The following is a 13,612-nucleotide window of genomic DNA, read 5'->3' as shown; positions in this document are numbered from 1 at the left end:
TTGAGTTCTAATTTTATTCCCTTGTGGTCAGAGAGAATGCAAGGTATAACTTCAATGTTTCTGAATTTAGACAAGTTTGCTTTGTGGCCTAAAATGTGGTCTATTTTAGAAAACGTTCCATGTGCTGCTGAGAAAAACGTGTATTCTGATGCTGCTGGGTGAAATGTTCGGTAGATGTCTGTTAAGTCTAGTTGATCTATGCAGCTGTTTAGGTCTGCGGTTTCTCTGTTGAGTTTTTGCCGAGTTGATCTATCTAGTGGGGAGAGTGGTGTGTTAAAATCCCCAACAATTAATGTCTTTGGTTCTATACGGGATTTGAGGGTGCTCCATTGTTTGGCGAATAGATATTTAGAATTGTAATATCCTCCTGAAGGAGAGATCCTTTAATTAATATGTAGCAACCTTCTTTATCTCTTCTCACGAATTTTAATTTGAAGTCTATTTTATCTGATATTAGGATTGCAACTCCCGCCTGTTTATGGGGGCTGTTTGCTTGGTAGATTTTGTTCCAGCCTTTAACTTTGAAAATGTGTTTGTTTTTACGGGCAAGATGTGACTCCTGCAGGCAGCAGATAGAAGGGTCTTGTTTTTTAATCCAACTAGACAGTCTATGTCGCTTAATTGGAGAGTTCAGTCCATTAACCTTAAGAGATAGGACTGAGAGGTATTTGGGAGTTCCTGCCATGTTATCCACCTTCTTGGGGGCTGCAAAAACTGGGTTCTTCCTATGGTTCTTGGATTCTCAGTTTGGGTGCAGTTTCTTGGCCTTTATTGCGGTCTTGTTGGTTTTCTATGTGTAGGACAGCTTTAAGAATCTTTTGTAGGGCTGGTTTGGTGGAGATGTATTGTTTCAATTTTTCTTTGCTATGGAAGGTTTTTATTTGGCCTTCAGTTATGAAGGAGAGTTTAGCTGGGTACAGTATTCTTGGTTGATAGTTGTTTGTTTTTAGGGCATGGCATACATCATTCCAGGCTCTTCTTCCTTTGATTGTCTCTGCTGAGAAATCTGAGGTGATTCTAATTGGTTTCCCTTTATAGGTGATTACGCTTTTCTCCTTGACAGCTTTAAGGATCTTTTCCTTGGTCTGAGTTGATCCTGTGTGGATTATAATGTGACGGTGGGATGTCCTATTCTGGTCTGGTCTATTTGGGGTTCTAAAAGCTTCCTGTATCTGAATAGGCCTATCTTTTTGTATGTTTGGGGAGTTCTCTGCTAGGATCCTGTTAAACAAATTTCCTAGACCATTAACTTCTGTTTCTAGGTGCTCCTCTACACCCATTATCCTTAGATTAGGCCTTCTGATGGTGTCTTCCAGGTGTTGGATAGATCTATCATATTTCTTGGACTTGTCTTGGATGGTTGTATGTTCTTTCTCTATAATATCTAGGCTGTCTTCAATCCCTGAGATTCGATCTTCTGCATGGTCTAACCTGCTGTCAAGACTCTCTACTTTGTTTTTTATCTCTTTTCTTTCTAGTTACTCAGCTTTGATGGCTTCAAGTTCTTTGTTGAAGCTCTCTTTTAGGTCTTGTATGAATTTCTTTACTTCCTTAATTTGGTGTTCAGTGTTTGTCCTCAAATCACTTAGTTGATTGGTTATGGTTTCTTTGGACTCCCATTCCTTCTGTTGGGTTCCATTCAGCACTCCCTTTGTGGTCTCCCTGACTTCCTTCAGCTCTTTGTTAATGGATTCCATGAATGCCTTTAGTGATCTTTGTGTATTCTCTACCTGGTCTCTCAATTCCTGAATTATTCTTTGATTAGCTTCCTCCCGTTCGTGGGATTCCTGCAGCTCTCTTTCCTCTCGTTCGTGGGATTCCTCCAGTTCTCTTTGAGTGTTCTCAGCCTGCTCATGCCATTCCTCCCTTTCTCTTTGAGTATTCTCAAGTTGTTCATGCAAATCCTGTATCAGTTTTTGAGTAGCTTCCTCACGCTTATAATATTCCTGTATAAGCTTTTGGGATGCCTCCTCTCTCTCCCTTTCACGCTCATACAGAGTCCTATGTAAGTTGTCAAACTTCTCATTTATCATGGTTGCCAGCAGTGTTTGTAGAGCTATTTGGGAACTCTCCTCTGGATTATTCATTATCTGTTCTGACCCCTGACTATCAAGATTGGGACTTGAGATATCCGGATTTGCCATTTTTATTGTGTTTTTCCGGCTTATCTGCCCATTTGAGATGAAAATAGCACCAGTTTTGTGCTAGAACACTATCTTAAGGCAACCATCAGTCAAAGTTTCCTTTTGTACAGTCAATAGTCTACAGATACAATCTAGTTCAACAGATACATCTATTCAACATCAAACAACTATATGTTAATGGGCTTCGAACCACAGAGAAGAATTGGGAAGACCAGAAATTATTAGGTTTAGGGAGAGATGTGTGTAAAAAATAGGGATAGATTGGTGTGGGGGGGCACAGGGAGAGTTAACTATGTCCTAATCCCAATGCAGGAAATAGGTTGGGTAGGATGCAAGTAGAGAGAGAGAGAAAAAAAAAGAAGAAAGGGAAAGGCAAATGAAAAGAGACCAAAAAAAAATAGAAACATAAAAATTAATATTATTATGGAGATTAAAAGACCATCTATTTAGAGAGGAATGTGAGTATATTAAGAAAAGGGAAGGGACATAGAGGAGAAGTGAAAAACTTAAAAAAATGCTTAAAATATTATATAGGTATAAAGAGGTAGTACTGCTATTAAGGAATTTAAGTCTCAGAGGTTTTGAATTGAGTAATAAATTTGTGGATTAAGTGTGTACTCAATGGGGGATAGGGTCTACTAGTTAACTACGGGTTTTTCTGAGGATGTGCAGGTAAAAAATATTTTCATATAGGTTTTCAGTAGTTTATTTCATGTATCTTTTCAAGTAGAATTAATTGTCTATTCTTCAGGTAGAATTAAGTGTTGATTTATTAAATCACATATTATTTGTTCCATTAATACACAAGGAAATAAAATGATGGAGGGTTCCTGGTATTACTGTCTACGTACGTATGTATGTACATATGTACATATATATGTATGTATGTATTTAATTTGTTTATGTATTTATTGTTGGTCCTGGGACTTGAATTCTGGGCCTGGGAGCTATTACTCAGCTTCTATTTACTCAAGGCTAGCTCTCTAACCACTTGAGCCACAACTCCAATTCGAGCATTTTCTGTGAGAAATCTGAGGTAAAAGTCTCAAGGACATTCCTGCCTTGGTTGGCTTCAAACCATGATCCTCATACTTCAGCTTCCAGAGTACCTAGTATTAAATGTGTGAGCCACCAGTGCCCAGCACATATTACCTTTCCAGGTAACAATTAGAGGGCTTTCTATATACTTAAATATTACAAAAATGTAAGAATGTATGCATGATATACAAGCTTCCATTTATTCCTGATACTATATCAGCAAGAATATTTTATGATACAGTTAAATGATACTATTAAATCTGACCATTTCTAACAATAGTAAATGCATTTCAACAATATGATCCAAGAATCAAACTCATTAGTTCTCACCTAAAATTATTAAAGACTATGGACATGCATACAAATAACAACTTATTTAGGATTTGCCAAACTTGGAGACAATCAATATCTTTTAACAGCTTACTAGGCTACAGCAATAATCAAAAGGCAATATGCTGGAAATAAACTTTACAACTTGCGGGGGGAAGCTGGGGGTTGGGAAAATAGGACAAAAATCAGGGAGGGGTTAACAATGTTCAACCAGAATTGTATTTACTACCTTACATATGTAACTGTAACTCCTTTGTACATCACCCTGACAATAAAATTAAATTTAAATAAGAACAAAAAAGAAAAAAAATGAGTCTAGTTAGAAAGCATTTGGTGCTAAAAGTGCATATTGTAAAAAAACCATTAAAATACATAAAGGAAAGTTAAAATACATAAAGGGACGTTACATGTCTTTTTCTAAGTTGAAGAAACTGAATAATATATGACTCAACTACAAGAAACTCTACATTAGCACAATTTTAATGACATTGAAAACATCAGTATTGTTACCAGAGATTTTAGAGTGGGATAGGAGGAGTAATGGCGAAAATACAGAATATTGTATGGCAGTAAGCGTATTTTTTGTGGAAGATTTGCATCATTGTGTATACCCTTTTTCTTTTTCTTTTTATTTTATTTTTTTGGTCGGTCGTGGGGCTTGAACTCTGGGCCTGGGCACTGTCCTTCAGCTCTTCAGCTCAAGATCTCTCTACCACTTGAGCCACAGCGCCACTTCCAATGCATACTCTTCTTGTTCCATAGAATGCACAATACCAGGCAGCAGTGAATTGTGGGTCCTTAGATTGTATCAAACCAGCTAGTATCAAGCATCATGTAGAGAGAGGGAGACAAGCACATCTTTTCAGACTGTCAGTGAATCAATTATCTTTACAACTTAATTTCCTTTCATTATGAATATGAAGCTACCTTAAAGCTAAAATAATGCCTATTAAATTTAAAGGGGAAACATAACAAAATTAGTGAACTCAAAGTTTAGTTTGGAAACTCACAGTCTATTTTTAAGGTGCTATGACTTACCCAGAAATAGTGTCCTTTGCTCAGGTTAAAGATAGAAAGTCGATGAACTGTCCAATTAAGCGACATACACTGTCTAGTTGGATTAAAAAACAAGACCCTTCTATCTGCTGCCTGCAGGAGTCACATCTTGCCCGTAAAAACAAACACATTTTCAATGTTAAAGGCTGGAACAAAATCTACCAAGCAAACGGCCCCCATAAACAGGCGGGAGCTGCAATCCTAATATCAGATAAAATAGACTTCAAATTAAAATTCGTGAGAAGAGATAAAGAAGGTCGCTACATATTAATTAAAGGATCTCTCCTTCAGGAGGATATTACAATTCTAAATATCTACTCGCCAAACAATGGAGCACCCAAATTTATCAAAGAAACACTACTTTCCCTCAAATCCCATATAGATCCAAAGACATTAATTGTTGGGGATTTTAACACACCACTCTCCCCACTAGATAGATCAACTCGGCAAAAACGCAACAGAGGAACCGCAGATCTCAACAGCTACATAGATCAACTAGACTTAACAGACATCTACCGAACATTTCACCCAGCAGCATCAGAATACACGTTTTTCTCAGCAGCACATGGAACGTTTTCTAAAATAGACCACATTTTAGGCCACAAAGCAAACTTGTCTAAATTCAGAAACATTGAAGTTATACCTTGCATTCTCTCTGACCACAAGGGAATAAAATTAGAACTCAACACCAAAAGCCACCAAAGAAAGCCCGGTATCACATGGAGGCTGAACAACACACTGCTGAATCATGAGTGGGTCATGGAAGAGATTAGAAAGGAAATTCAAATGTTCATGCTATTCAACAAAAATGAACACACAAATTACCAGCTCCTCTGGGACACAGCAAAGGCAGTACTCAGAGGCAAGTTTATAGCTCTGAGCTCCTACATCAACAAATTGGAGAGATCTGAAACTAGCAATTTAATGACACATCTAAACCTCCTTGAAAAAGAGCAACAAGATAAACCCCAACCCAGTAGATGGAAAGAAATAATAAAAATTAAATCAGAATTAAATGAATTAGAGTCCAAAAACACTATAGAAAGAATCAACAAAACAAAGAGTTGGTTCTTCGAAAAACTTAACAAAATTGACAGACCCTTAGCAAATCTTATCAGAAAAAGAAGAGAACACACCCAAATTAATAAACTCAGAGATGAGAATGGAAACATCACCACGGAAACAACCAAGATTCAGAACATTATAAGGGAATACTTCTCAAAACTTTATGCTAATAAGTTTGAGAACTTGACAGAAATGGACCTTTTCCTAGCAAATATTGACATGCCAAAACTAAACCAAGATGAGTTAAACCAGCTTAACAGGCCCATATCAAGCATTGAAATAGAAACAGCAATAAGAGACCTCCCAGCTAAGAAAAGTCCAGCACCAGATGGCTTTACAGCGGAATTTTACAAGGCCTTCAAAGCAGAGCTCACACCAATACTCCTCCAACTCTTCAATGAAATTGAAAGAGAAAGCTCACTACCGAACACATTCTATGAAGCCATCATAACCCTCATCCCAAAACCAGGCAGGGACTCATCAAAGAAAGAGAACTATAGACCCATTTCTTTGATGAACATTGATGCAAAACTTCTCAACAAAATTTTGGCCAACCGACTTCAACAATTCATCCAAAAAATCATACACCACGATCAAACAGGATTCATTTCAGGGATGCAAAGCTGGTTCAATATACGCAAATCAATTAATAATATTCATCACATCAACAGGAGCAAGAATAAGAACCACATGGTTATCTCAATAGATGCAGAAAAAGCATTCGACAAGATCCAACACCCCTTCATGATGAAGGTTTTGGAAAAATTAGGAATCCATGGAACATTCCTCAATAAAATAAAGGCTGTATATGACAAACCTACAGCCAGCATTATACTCAATGGTGAAAACTAAAGCCATTTCCTCTTAACTCAGGAACAAGACAAGGATGCCCACTCTCTCCATTCCTCTTCAATCTAGTATTAGAATGCCTAGCTACAGCAATAAGACAAGATGCAGAAATAAAGGGGATCCAAATAGGGAAAGAAGAAATAAAACTCTCCCTCTTTGGAGATGATATGATCTTGTATTTAAAGAATCCCATAGACTCCACTCCCAAATTACTCAAGCTGATTCAAAACTTTGGCAAAGTAGCAGGTTATAAAATTAACCCCCAAAAATCAATGGCTTTTCTGTATGCCAACAATGAGAAAAGTGTGGCTGAAATTAGGAAAGCAACTCCATTTGTAATAGCCCCACAAAAAATAAAATACCTCGGAATTAACTTAACTAAAGAAGTGAAGGACCTCTATGATGAAAACTTTAAAATCTTAAAAAAGGAAATCAACACAGAACTTAAAAAATGGCAAAACCTCCCATGCTCCTGGATTGGAAAGATTAACATCGTGAAAATGGCAATTCTTCCCAAGGCTATCTACGAATTCAACGCAATACCTATCAAAATTCCAACCTCATTCTTCAAGGAAATAGAAGAGGTAATCCAAAAATTCATATGGAACAATAAAAGACCCTGAATAGCAAAAACGCTCCTCAACGGAAAGAACACTGCTGGAGGAATATCAATACCAAACTTCAAACTCTACTATAAAGCCATAGTAATCAAAACAGCTTGCTATTGGCATAAGAACAGACCTCAGGACCAATGGAATAGAATTGAAAACCCAGAAATGAACCTACAGACCTATAGCCATCTAATCTTCGATAAGGGAGCTAAAACAATAGAATGGAAGAAAGACAACCTCTTCAGTAAATGGTGCTGGCAAAATTGGTTAACTACATGTAGAAAACTTAAGCTAGATCCTTATATATCACCCTGCACCAGAATCAACTCCAAATGGATCAAAGACCTTGAAGTCAAAGCAGACACTCTGAAAACATTACAGGATGGAATAGGAGAAACCCTAGGTCTCCTTGGCTCAGGCCGAAATTTTCTGAATAGAGACCCGGAAACACAACAAATCAAAGAAAGGTTGGACAAATGGGATTGCATAAAGTTGCAGAGCTTCTGCAGGGCAAATGACATAGCTAGCAAGATCAAAAGAAAGCCCACGGGTTGGGAGAAGATCTTTACTAGCCATATAACAGACAAGGGTCTCATATCTAAAATATACTTGGAACTCAAAAAATTAAACCCCCCAACAACAAATCCTCAAAGAAACAACTGCCCAATAAATAAGTGGGTGAAAGACTTAAAGAGAAACTTCTCTGAAGAAGAAAGAAGGATGGCCAATAGACACATGAAGAAATGTTCAACATCCCTAGCCATAAAAGAAATGCAAATCAAAACAACATTGAGATATCACCTCACCCCAGTTAGAACGGCAAAAATCAAGAACTTTAACAACAACAGATGCTGGAGGGGATGTGGACAGAAAGGAACCTTACTTCATTGTTGGTGGGAATGTAAACTTGTTCAACCACTTTGGAAAGCAGTATGGAGGTTCCTCAAAAGACTTCACATAGAACTCCCCTATGACCCAGCAATCCCACTTTTGGGCATTTACCCAAATGTTTACAAACAAGACCACACTAAAGCTACCAGCACAACTATGTTTATTGCAGCATTATTTACCATAGCTAAGATATGGAACCAACCCAGATGCCCCTCAGTAGATGAATGGATCAAGAAAATGTGGTATATATACACAATGGAATTCTATGCCTCCATCAGAAAGAATGACATTGCCCCATTTGTTAGGAAATGGAAAGGCTTGGAAAAAATTATATTAAGTGAAGTAAGCCAGGCCCAAAGAAACATAGGTCCCATGGTTTCCCTTATTTGTAATATCTAGTATATGTATGAGTCAAGCGGAAAAGGTCAGATAATGTGATGTCAGGACAATCAACCCTTAGAGGTGTATTTTAATGTTTTTTTCTTTCATGCATGTGTTTCTAACGCATTTATAAGATTATCTCTTTGTTGCTTTGTATGTCCCTCCCCCACAGTATAACCCCTGCTTTCACTATATTTGATGTCAGTATAACTTGTGGAGGAGATGGGGAAAAACCAGTTGTTTAAGGATACAGGTGGACCTGTTGCAACAATGAGAAGTACAAGTTGTCATGTCCAAAACGAGCTTTACAACGTCGGTGCGGGGCGGGGGGGGTGGGGGGGAGAGGGGGGAAGGAGAAGGATTGGGATGGGGGGGAGGGGGGTGACTGGGAAGGGATGTGAAGGGTAAACAAAGAGGAGGCTGCTATGCTTGGTAAGGAATGTACGCATTATCCTGCCCATGTAATTTTAACTCCTCTGTACAGTATGTTCACAAATAAAATAAAATTAAATTTAAAAAAAAAAAGATAGAAAGTCGAGTCTGTATAAACAATGCACTAAAGAAGAATTTCTGTAGGATATTTTTTAAAATTGACTACAGTAAAAGGGATGACATGAGAAATTTATGTTCAGGCCATCTAACTTAAAAACAAATTCTTAACGAATAGACATCAATATGTTATATACATATATATATATACATACATACATACATACATATATATGTATGTGTGTATACTTACAACACATGATTTTTGATAAAATATAATATTCAAATCTTTGATAAATGATTTACATATAACACCAATTTAGGGGTGAGCTTCTCAAAGTTGACCATGGAAAGACAAGGGAATTCATGAGTATGAAACAAAAATCCATGTTAATCTTATAACCCCACAGCTTTGCATTGGAGGAGTGGCAGATAAAAATATACAGGTGAGGATATTGAAAGAGGTGACCTTGATCAGGATGCATTGTCTCCATAAATTTCTTTGTTAAATCCAAATTCCTTTGTACAGCTACTCAAATATAATAATAACAATAATAATAAAATAACATTTGGGAAAGACTGTAAGGAGAGTTATTATTCTGACAGTATCGAGGATGACTCAGTCCCTCTGAACTTGATTCAGTGCATTTCATTACCATTACATCAACACCTCAATTGGCCAGCAAGTTATTCGATATAATTGGTTCTAGTTCCAAAAAATCATTATTTTGTAAATTCTGAGTAATTATACCACATTAAGATTTGTGACAATCATCTGATTGTAGTGATTCTTTTGTTTATAAACCTAAACATTTTAGCCATGATTTTAGTTAACATATAATAATTAGTATCATATTTTTAGGAATAAATTATCCAAATATAATCTAATGATTTGTCCTAAACTACATTTTTAATTAACCAGCCATAACTATATTCCCATGAGATGACATAATTAAGAATCTAGTCATATGTTTGGAATCTTTCACTTTGTAAATTGAACAAATCATGATCAACTGCATGGCTTCTATATCTAAGCTACATGATTGTTCAGGATTGTTCTCACTTTTAATTAGAAGAGTCAAAACTGTTGAGTATGTATTGACTGAAAACTGTAACGTAATAACTCTCTATTCAGAATACACTTATAAGAAACATTTATTTACAAGCTCCAGCTGCTTTGATTCCACAAATATCTGGAAAGAGCAAATAGCCTAGAGATACAATATCTAAATTAAAACAAAGATGTTTTAAGTAAAATCATTGCTGTTGTATATTGAGGGCTGATCTTGGATGTCCATATCTGGGCTCCCTCATGTCAAGAGGAAGGGTCAAAAGGAATAGGAGTGTCAGGCCAAGCAAAGTTATGGAGGCTCTACTATCAACCCAAACAAGCAATGTAGTTCAAGTCACACAACACCTATATAGCAATGCTCTGGGTTTGATCCTTGATATCAAAATCAAATTAGCATTTCATACTGAGGCTTAATGTTAACTAATTTTACAAGAAATATTTATCTTTAAAACAAAGTATCCATTCCATGATTTAATAGATGCTACTACTTTCTTCTACTGTCATAAGTATGTAAAGATTTGAAGCACATCCAACTTCACTCAGTAAACAGATTGATATGAAAAATTAGTTTGTAACACTGACGTTGAAGTATGTGGACTGATTTGGGTGATGGCTGGTGAAGTCTGGGTAGCTGTGGACCTTCACATCCCTCTGCCACACTTTTTGAAAAATGTCAGCAGCTTTTTTTTATTGTAAAAATACCATACAGAGGGGTTACAATTACATGGGCAAGGTAATGAGTGAATTTCTTATCAAGCATTGTTGTCTCCTCCTTTGTTTCCCCTTCCCATCCCTTTCCATCTCCCCACTCCCGCTTCCCACCACTCCCCAACCCTCCACCCGATATTGAACACCCCATAATCTTGTTACGAATATAGTCTGTTCAACCTTTTGGTCATTTTCAGATTAATTTATTTGCATATTAATTATTGAAATTTAAATGCTCATTTTATATTACAGATACAAGTGACTATCAAATAGATAATTTGAAATCATTAGCCCTCAAATTTTGAGTGATTATTCCACTTTGCTGGCTCCCTTTGTCACATTGATGTCATATTATAGGGTTTTCCTAAGGTAAGGGCTCTGGTGGTGGCAATGAAATCAGAGTCTTGGACGCAGCATAGTTGTTTCCAATCCCCGAAGAACACAATAAATACACTAGGAGCCAGAACTGATGGCAATGGTTGTGGTAGAGCCAAGATGAAGAAGGGATCATGAATGAATGAAGGAGGAAGGGAGAGAGAATGCAGTCAAGAATTTATTATACATACCACAGAATTAAGGAAAATAACACAAAGGATGGTTTGAAGGGTTGAGGGTGAAAATGTTGAAGGGAAGACCCAAACTAAGATGTAAACATAATTACTGTTATTGTCAAGTTGCTATACAGAGCAGTTGTAGTCACATGAATCAGGTAATGAGTAACGCGTACAACTCTTTTTGAACCATGTCTCCCCTTCCATCACTCTTTTCAGGTTTTCCCTCCCATCCCCAAAGATGCACAATTCATGTCCACATAGTGAGCACTACTGATGTATTTGTTCATCCTTTTTCCACCTATTCTGTGCCCTCCCTTACCTTCCCAAATATAAACAATTAAACACTACAAAAGGAAAAGAAAACAAAAACAATGGCAACTAAAATGTCTGTTGTTTCTTTTTCTTGGAGTTCATTTCATAGAATATTATTTTGTGTGATCATATGCACATAGCTATTGTGCCCGTGTCAGCAACTCTATGAATAACTTCCTTTGGCCTCAGTATGAGCAAATCTAGAGTTTTATATAATTTCTTATGTCTTAGTGTGTGTCTCTGTGTGTGTATTGTGTATGTATAATTCAGTGTGTTTACTTGTAGATTTATAGACACATTCTAGTTACCACAAATGAAGGAAATCATATGGTCTATATTTCCTTGGTTTTGGCTTACTTCACTTTATATAATTTTCCAAGATTTTCCCCTTTCCCTAAGTATGGTACAATATCATTCTTTCTGATGAATGAGTAACATTCCATTATGCATATTTTCTTTTTTTTTACTGCTTTAAACTTTTATTGTAACTCCAAAAAATAGGACTCTCCCACACAACAGTAAACAATTTGCTTTTTAAAGTGGTTACTTGTAATATAGGTATGCTCACTCATCTATGTGCATTTTATAGTACAATATAACCTATAGCATCTCTTAATTAAAAAGTTTAAAAAAATCCCTTTATACTTTTTGTTATATCTCTCTTAAGACTTTCAAAAGGAAAATAAACTACTATCCAATGTCATGGAACACCTTTATGGTCTTTCACTTTCTCTATGATCTGGTCCCTCCTCTGTCCTGAGCTCTCTCTGTGTTGCTCACTCTGTCCAGTACAGTTGTTGCTGTCATCAGCATCCATTGATTCTGTCTTTACTCTCATTCCTGCTTCCGAATGGGGCAGATCATCAGGCAAAGAAGCCAAGCAATTCTGAATTATCTCAATAACTCGCTCCAAGTGCTTCTGAAACCGTTCAGCTGTTTCAAGCCGCTGCCGTTTCTGGACCTCCGTCATGACCCTCAAGGTCTCTCGTGCCTGGTGGGGTCCGTATTCGTTTATAAGGTGATGTACGTGTACAAAAAGCAGCTTAAGATCCTCTAGTTTCTCTTCTCGTTTTATGCTTCCAGGACTCCTTATCAAGATGTCTAGAAGGTCCAAGAAATTAATAAGGATGGACATATTGAGTTTTCTCAGTTCCTTTTTGTGATCAAATTGCATAGGATGAAGCCGTTCAATGCCCTGACTTTCCTAAGGGCGGATGATGAGATCGTCACATTGAAACTGGTTGCCAAACATCATATACCTGTCTTTAATTGGGGGTGGAAGCTTAGGAGCTAAGCCTTCCTGAATATTTTCATCTGTGTATTCCTTGATGTACTGCATTGGGGGAGGCTGAAGCTCACTCACTTGCTGGGGTTCACCCATTGTGGAAAATCAAAACCTGGTACCCTGAAATAACATGAGACAGCCCAGGCTTTAAGTGGGGAGTTTTCTGGTCTTTCTTACAAGATGGGTGTCACCGAGATTGCCATGTTCTGAAGGCCAATAACAGGAGCATCAGTTTTTGACTTCACCCTAATTCTCACACAACTAAATCTGGGCAGGGACGGTTCAGCTCCATTTTATTGATGGCCGGGGAAGGCACGTGACTTGACCAGGGAAGCAGCGGCTTGGGGCCTTGAACTCGCAACTCGAGCCTCCCGGCCTCCCATCCATCGGGCCCGACGGCCCCAACCAGGCCTCGCTGGAGGAAAACACCTTTGCCCCGGACGGTGACAAAGCCCAGCAAGGTCTCCCAACTCCGGGAGACCTGAGGGAGGAGGGCGGGCCAACCCTGGAGGTCGCACCTCTCCCAGCACGGAGGAAGCTGCGGGGCCGAGGACAGGAAGCTCAGGGAAAGCAGAGCCTCACACTGCTGGTCACCGTCCGCGACTCACCTCTCATTATGCATATTTTCTTGATCCATTGGTCCACCGAGAGGCATCGGGATTGATTCCATATCTTAGCTATGGTAAACAATGCTGCAGTGGACATGGTTGTGCTGGTGACCTTAGTGTGGCCTGATTGGTGGTCAATTGGATAAATCCCACAGGAGTGGGATTGCTGGGTCATAGGGAAACTTTATCTTTAGTCTTTTGAGGAACCTCCATACTGCT

General features: G+C 37.9%; 1 pseudogene; it reads right to left on the bottom strand.

Annotated features, from left to right (window-relative positions):
* Positions 1–11,970: 11,970 nt before the first annotated feature.
* LOC122099973 lies at positions 11,971–12,978 on the bottom strand (annotated as a pseudogene).
* Between the last annotated feature and the right edge of the window lie 634 nt (positions 12,979–13,612).

Source organism: Dipodomys spectabilis, unplaced genomic scaffold (assembly GCF_019054845.1).
Source record: "Dipodomys spectabilis isolate Male_0828 unplaced genomic scaffold, ASM1905484v1 ptg000551l, whole genome shotgun sequence".
Taxonomy (NCBI): domain Eukaryota; kingdom Metazoa; phylum Chordata; class Mammalia; order Rodentia; family Heteromyidae; genus Dipodomys; species Dipodomys spectabilis.
The sequence above is the reverse complement of the archived record's forward strand: the minus strand, read 5'-3'. Positions and strand labels throughout refer to the sequence as shown.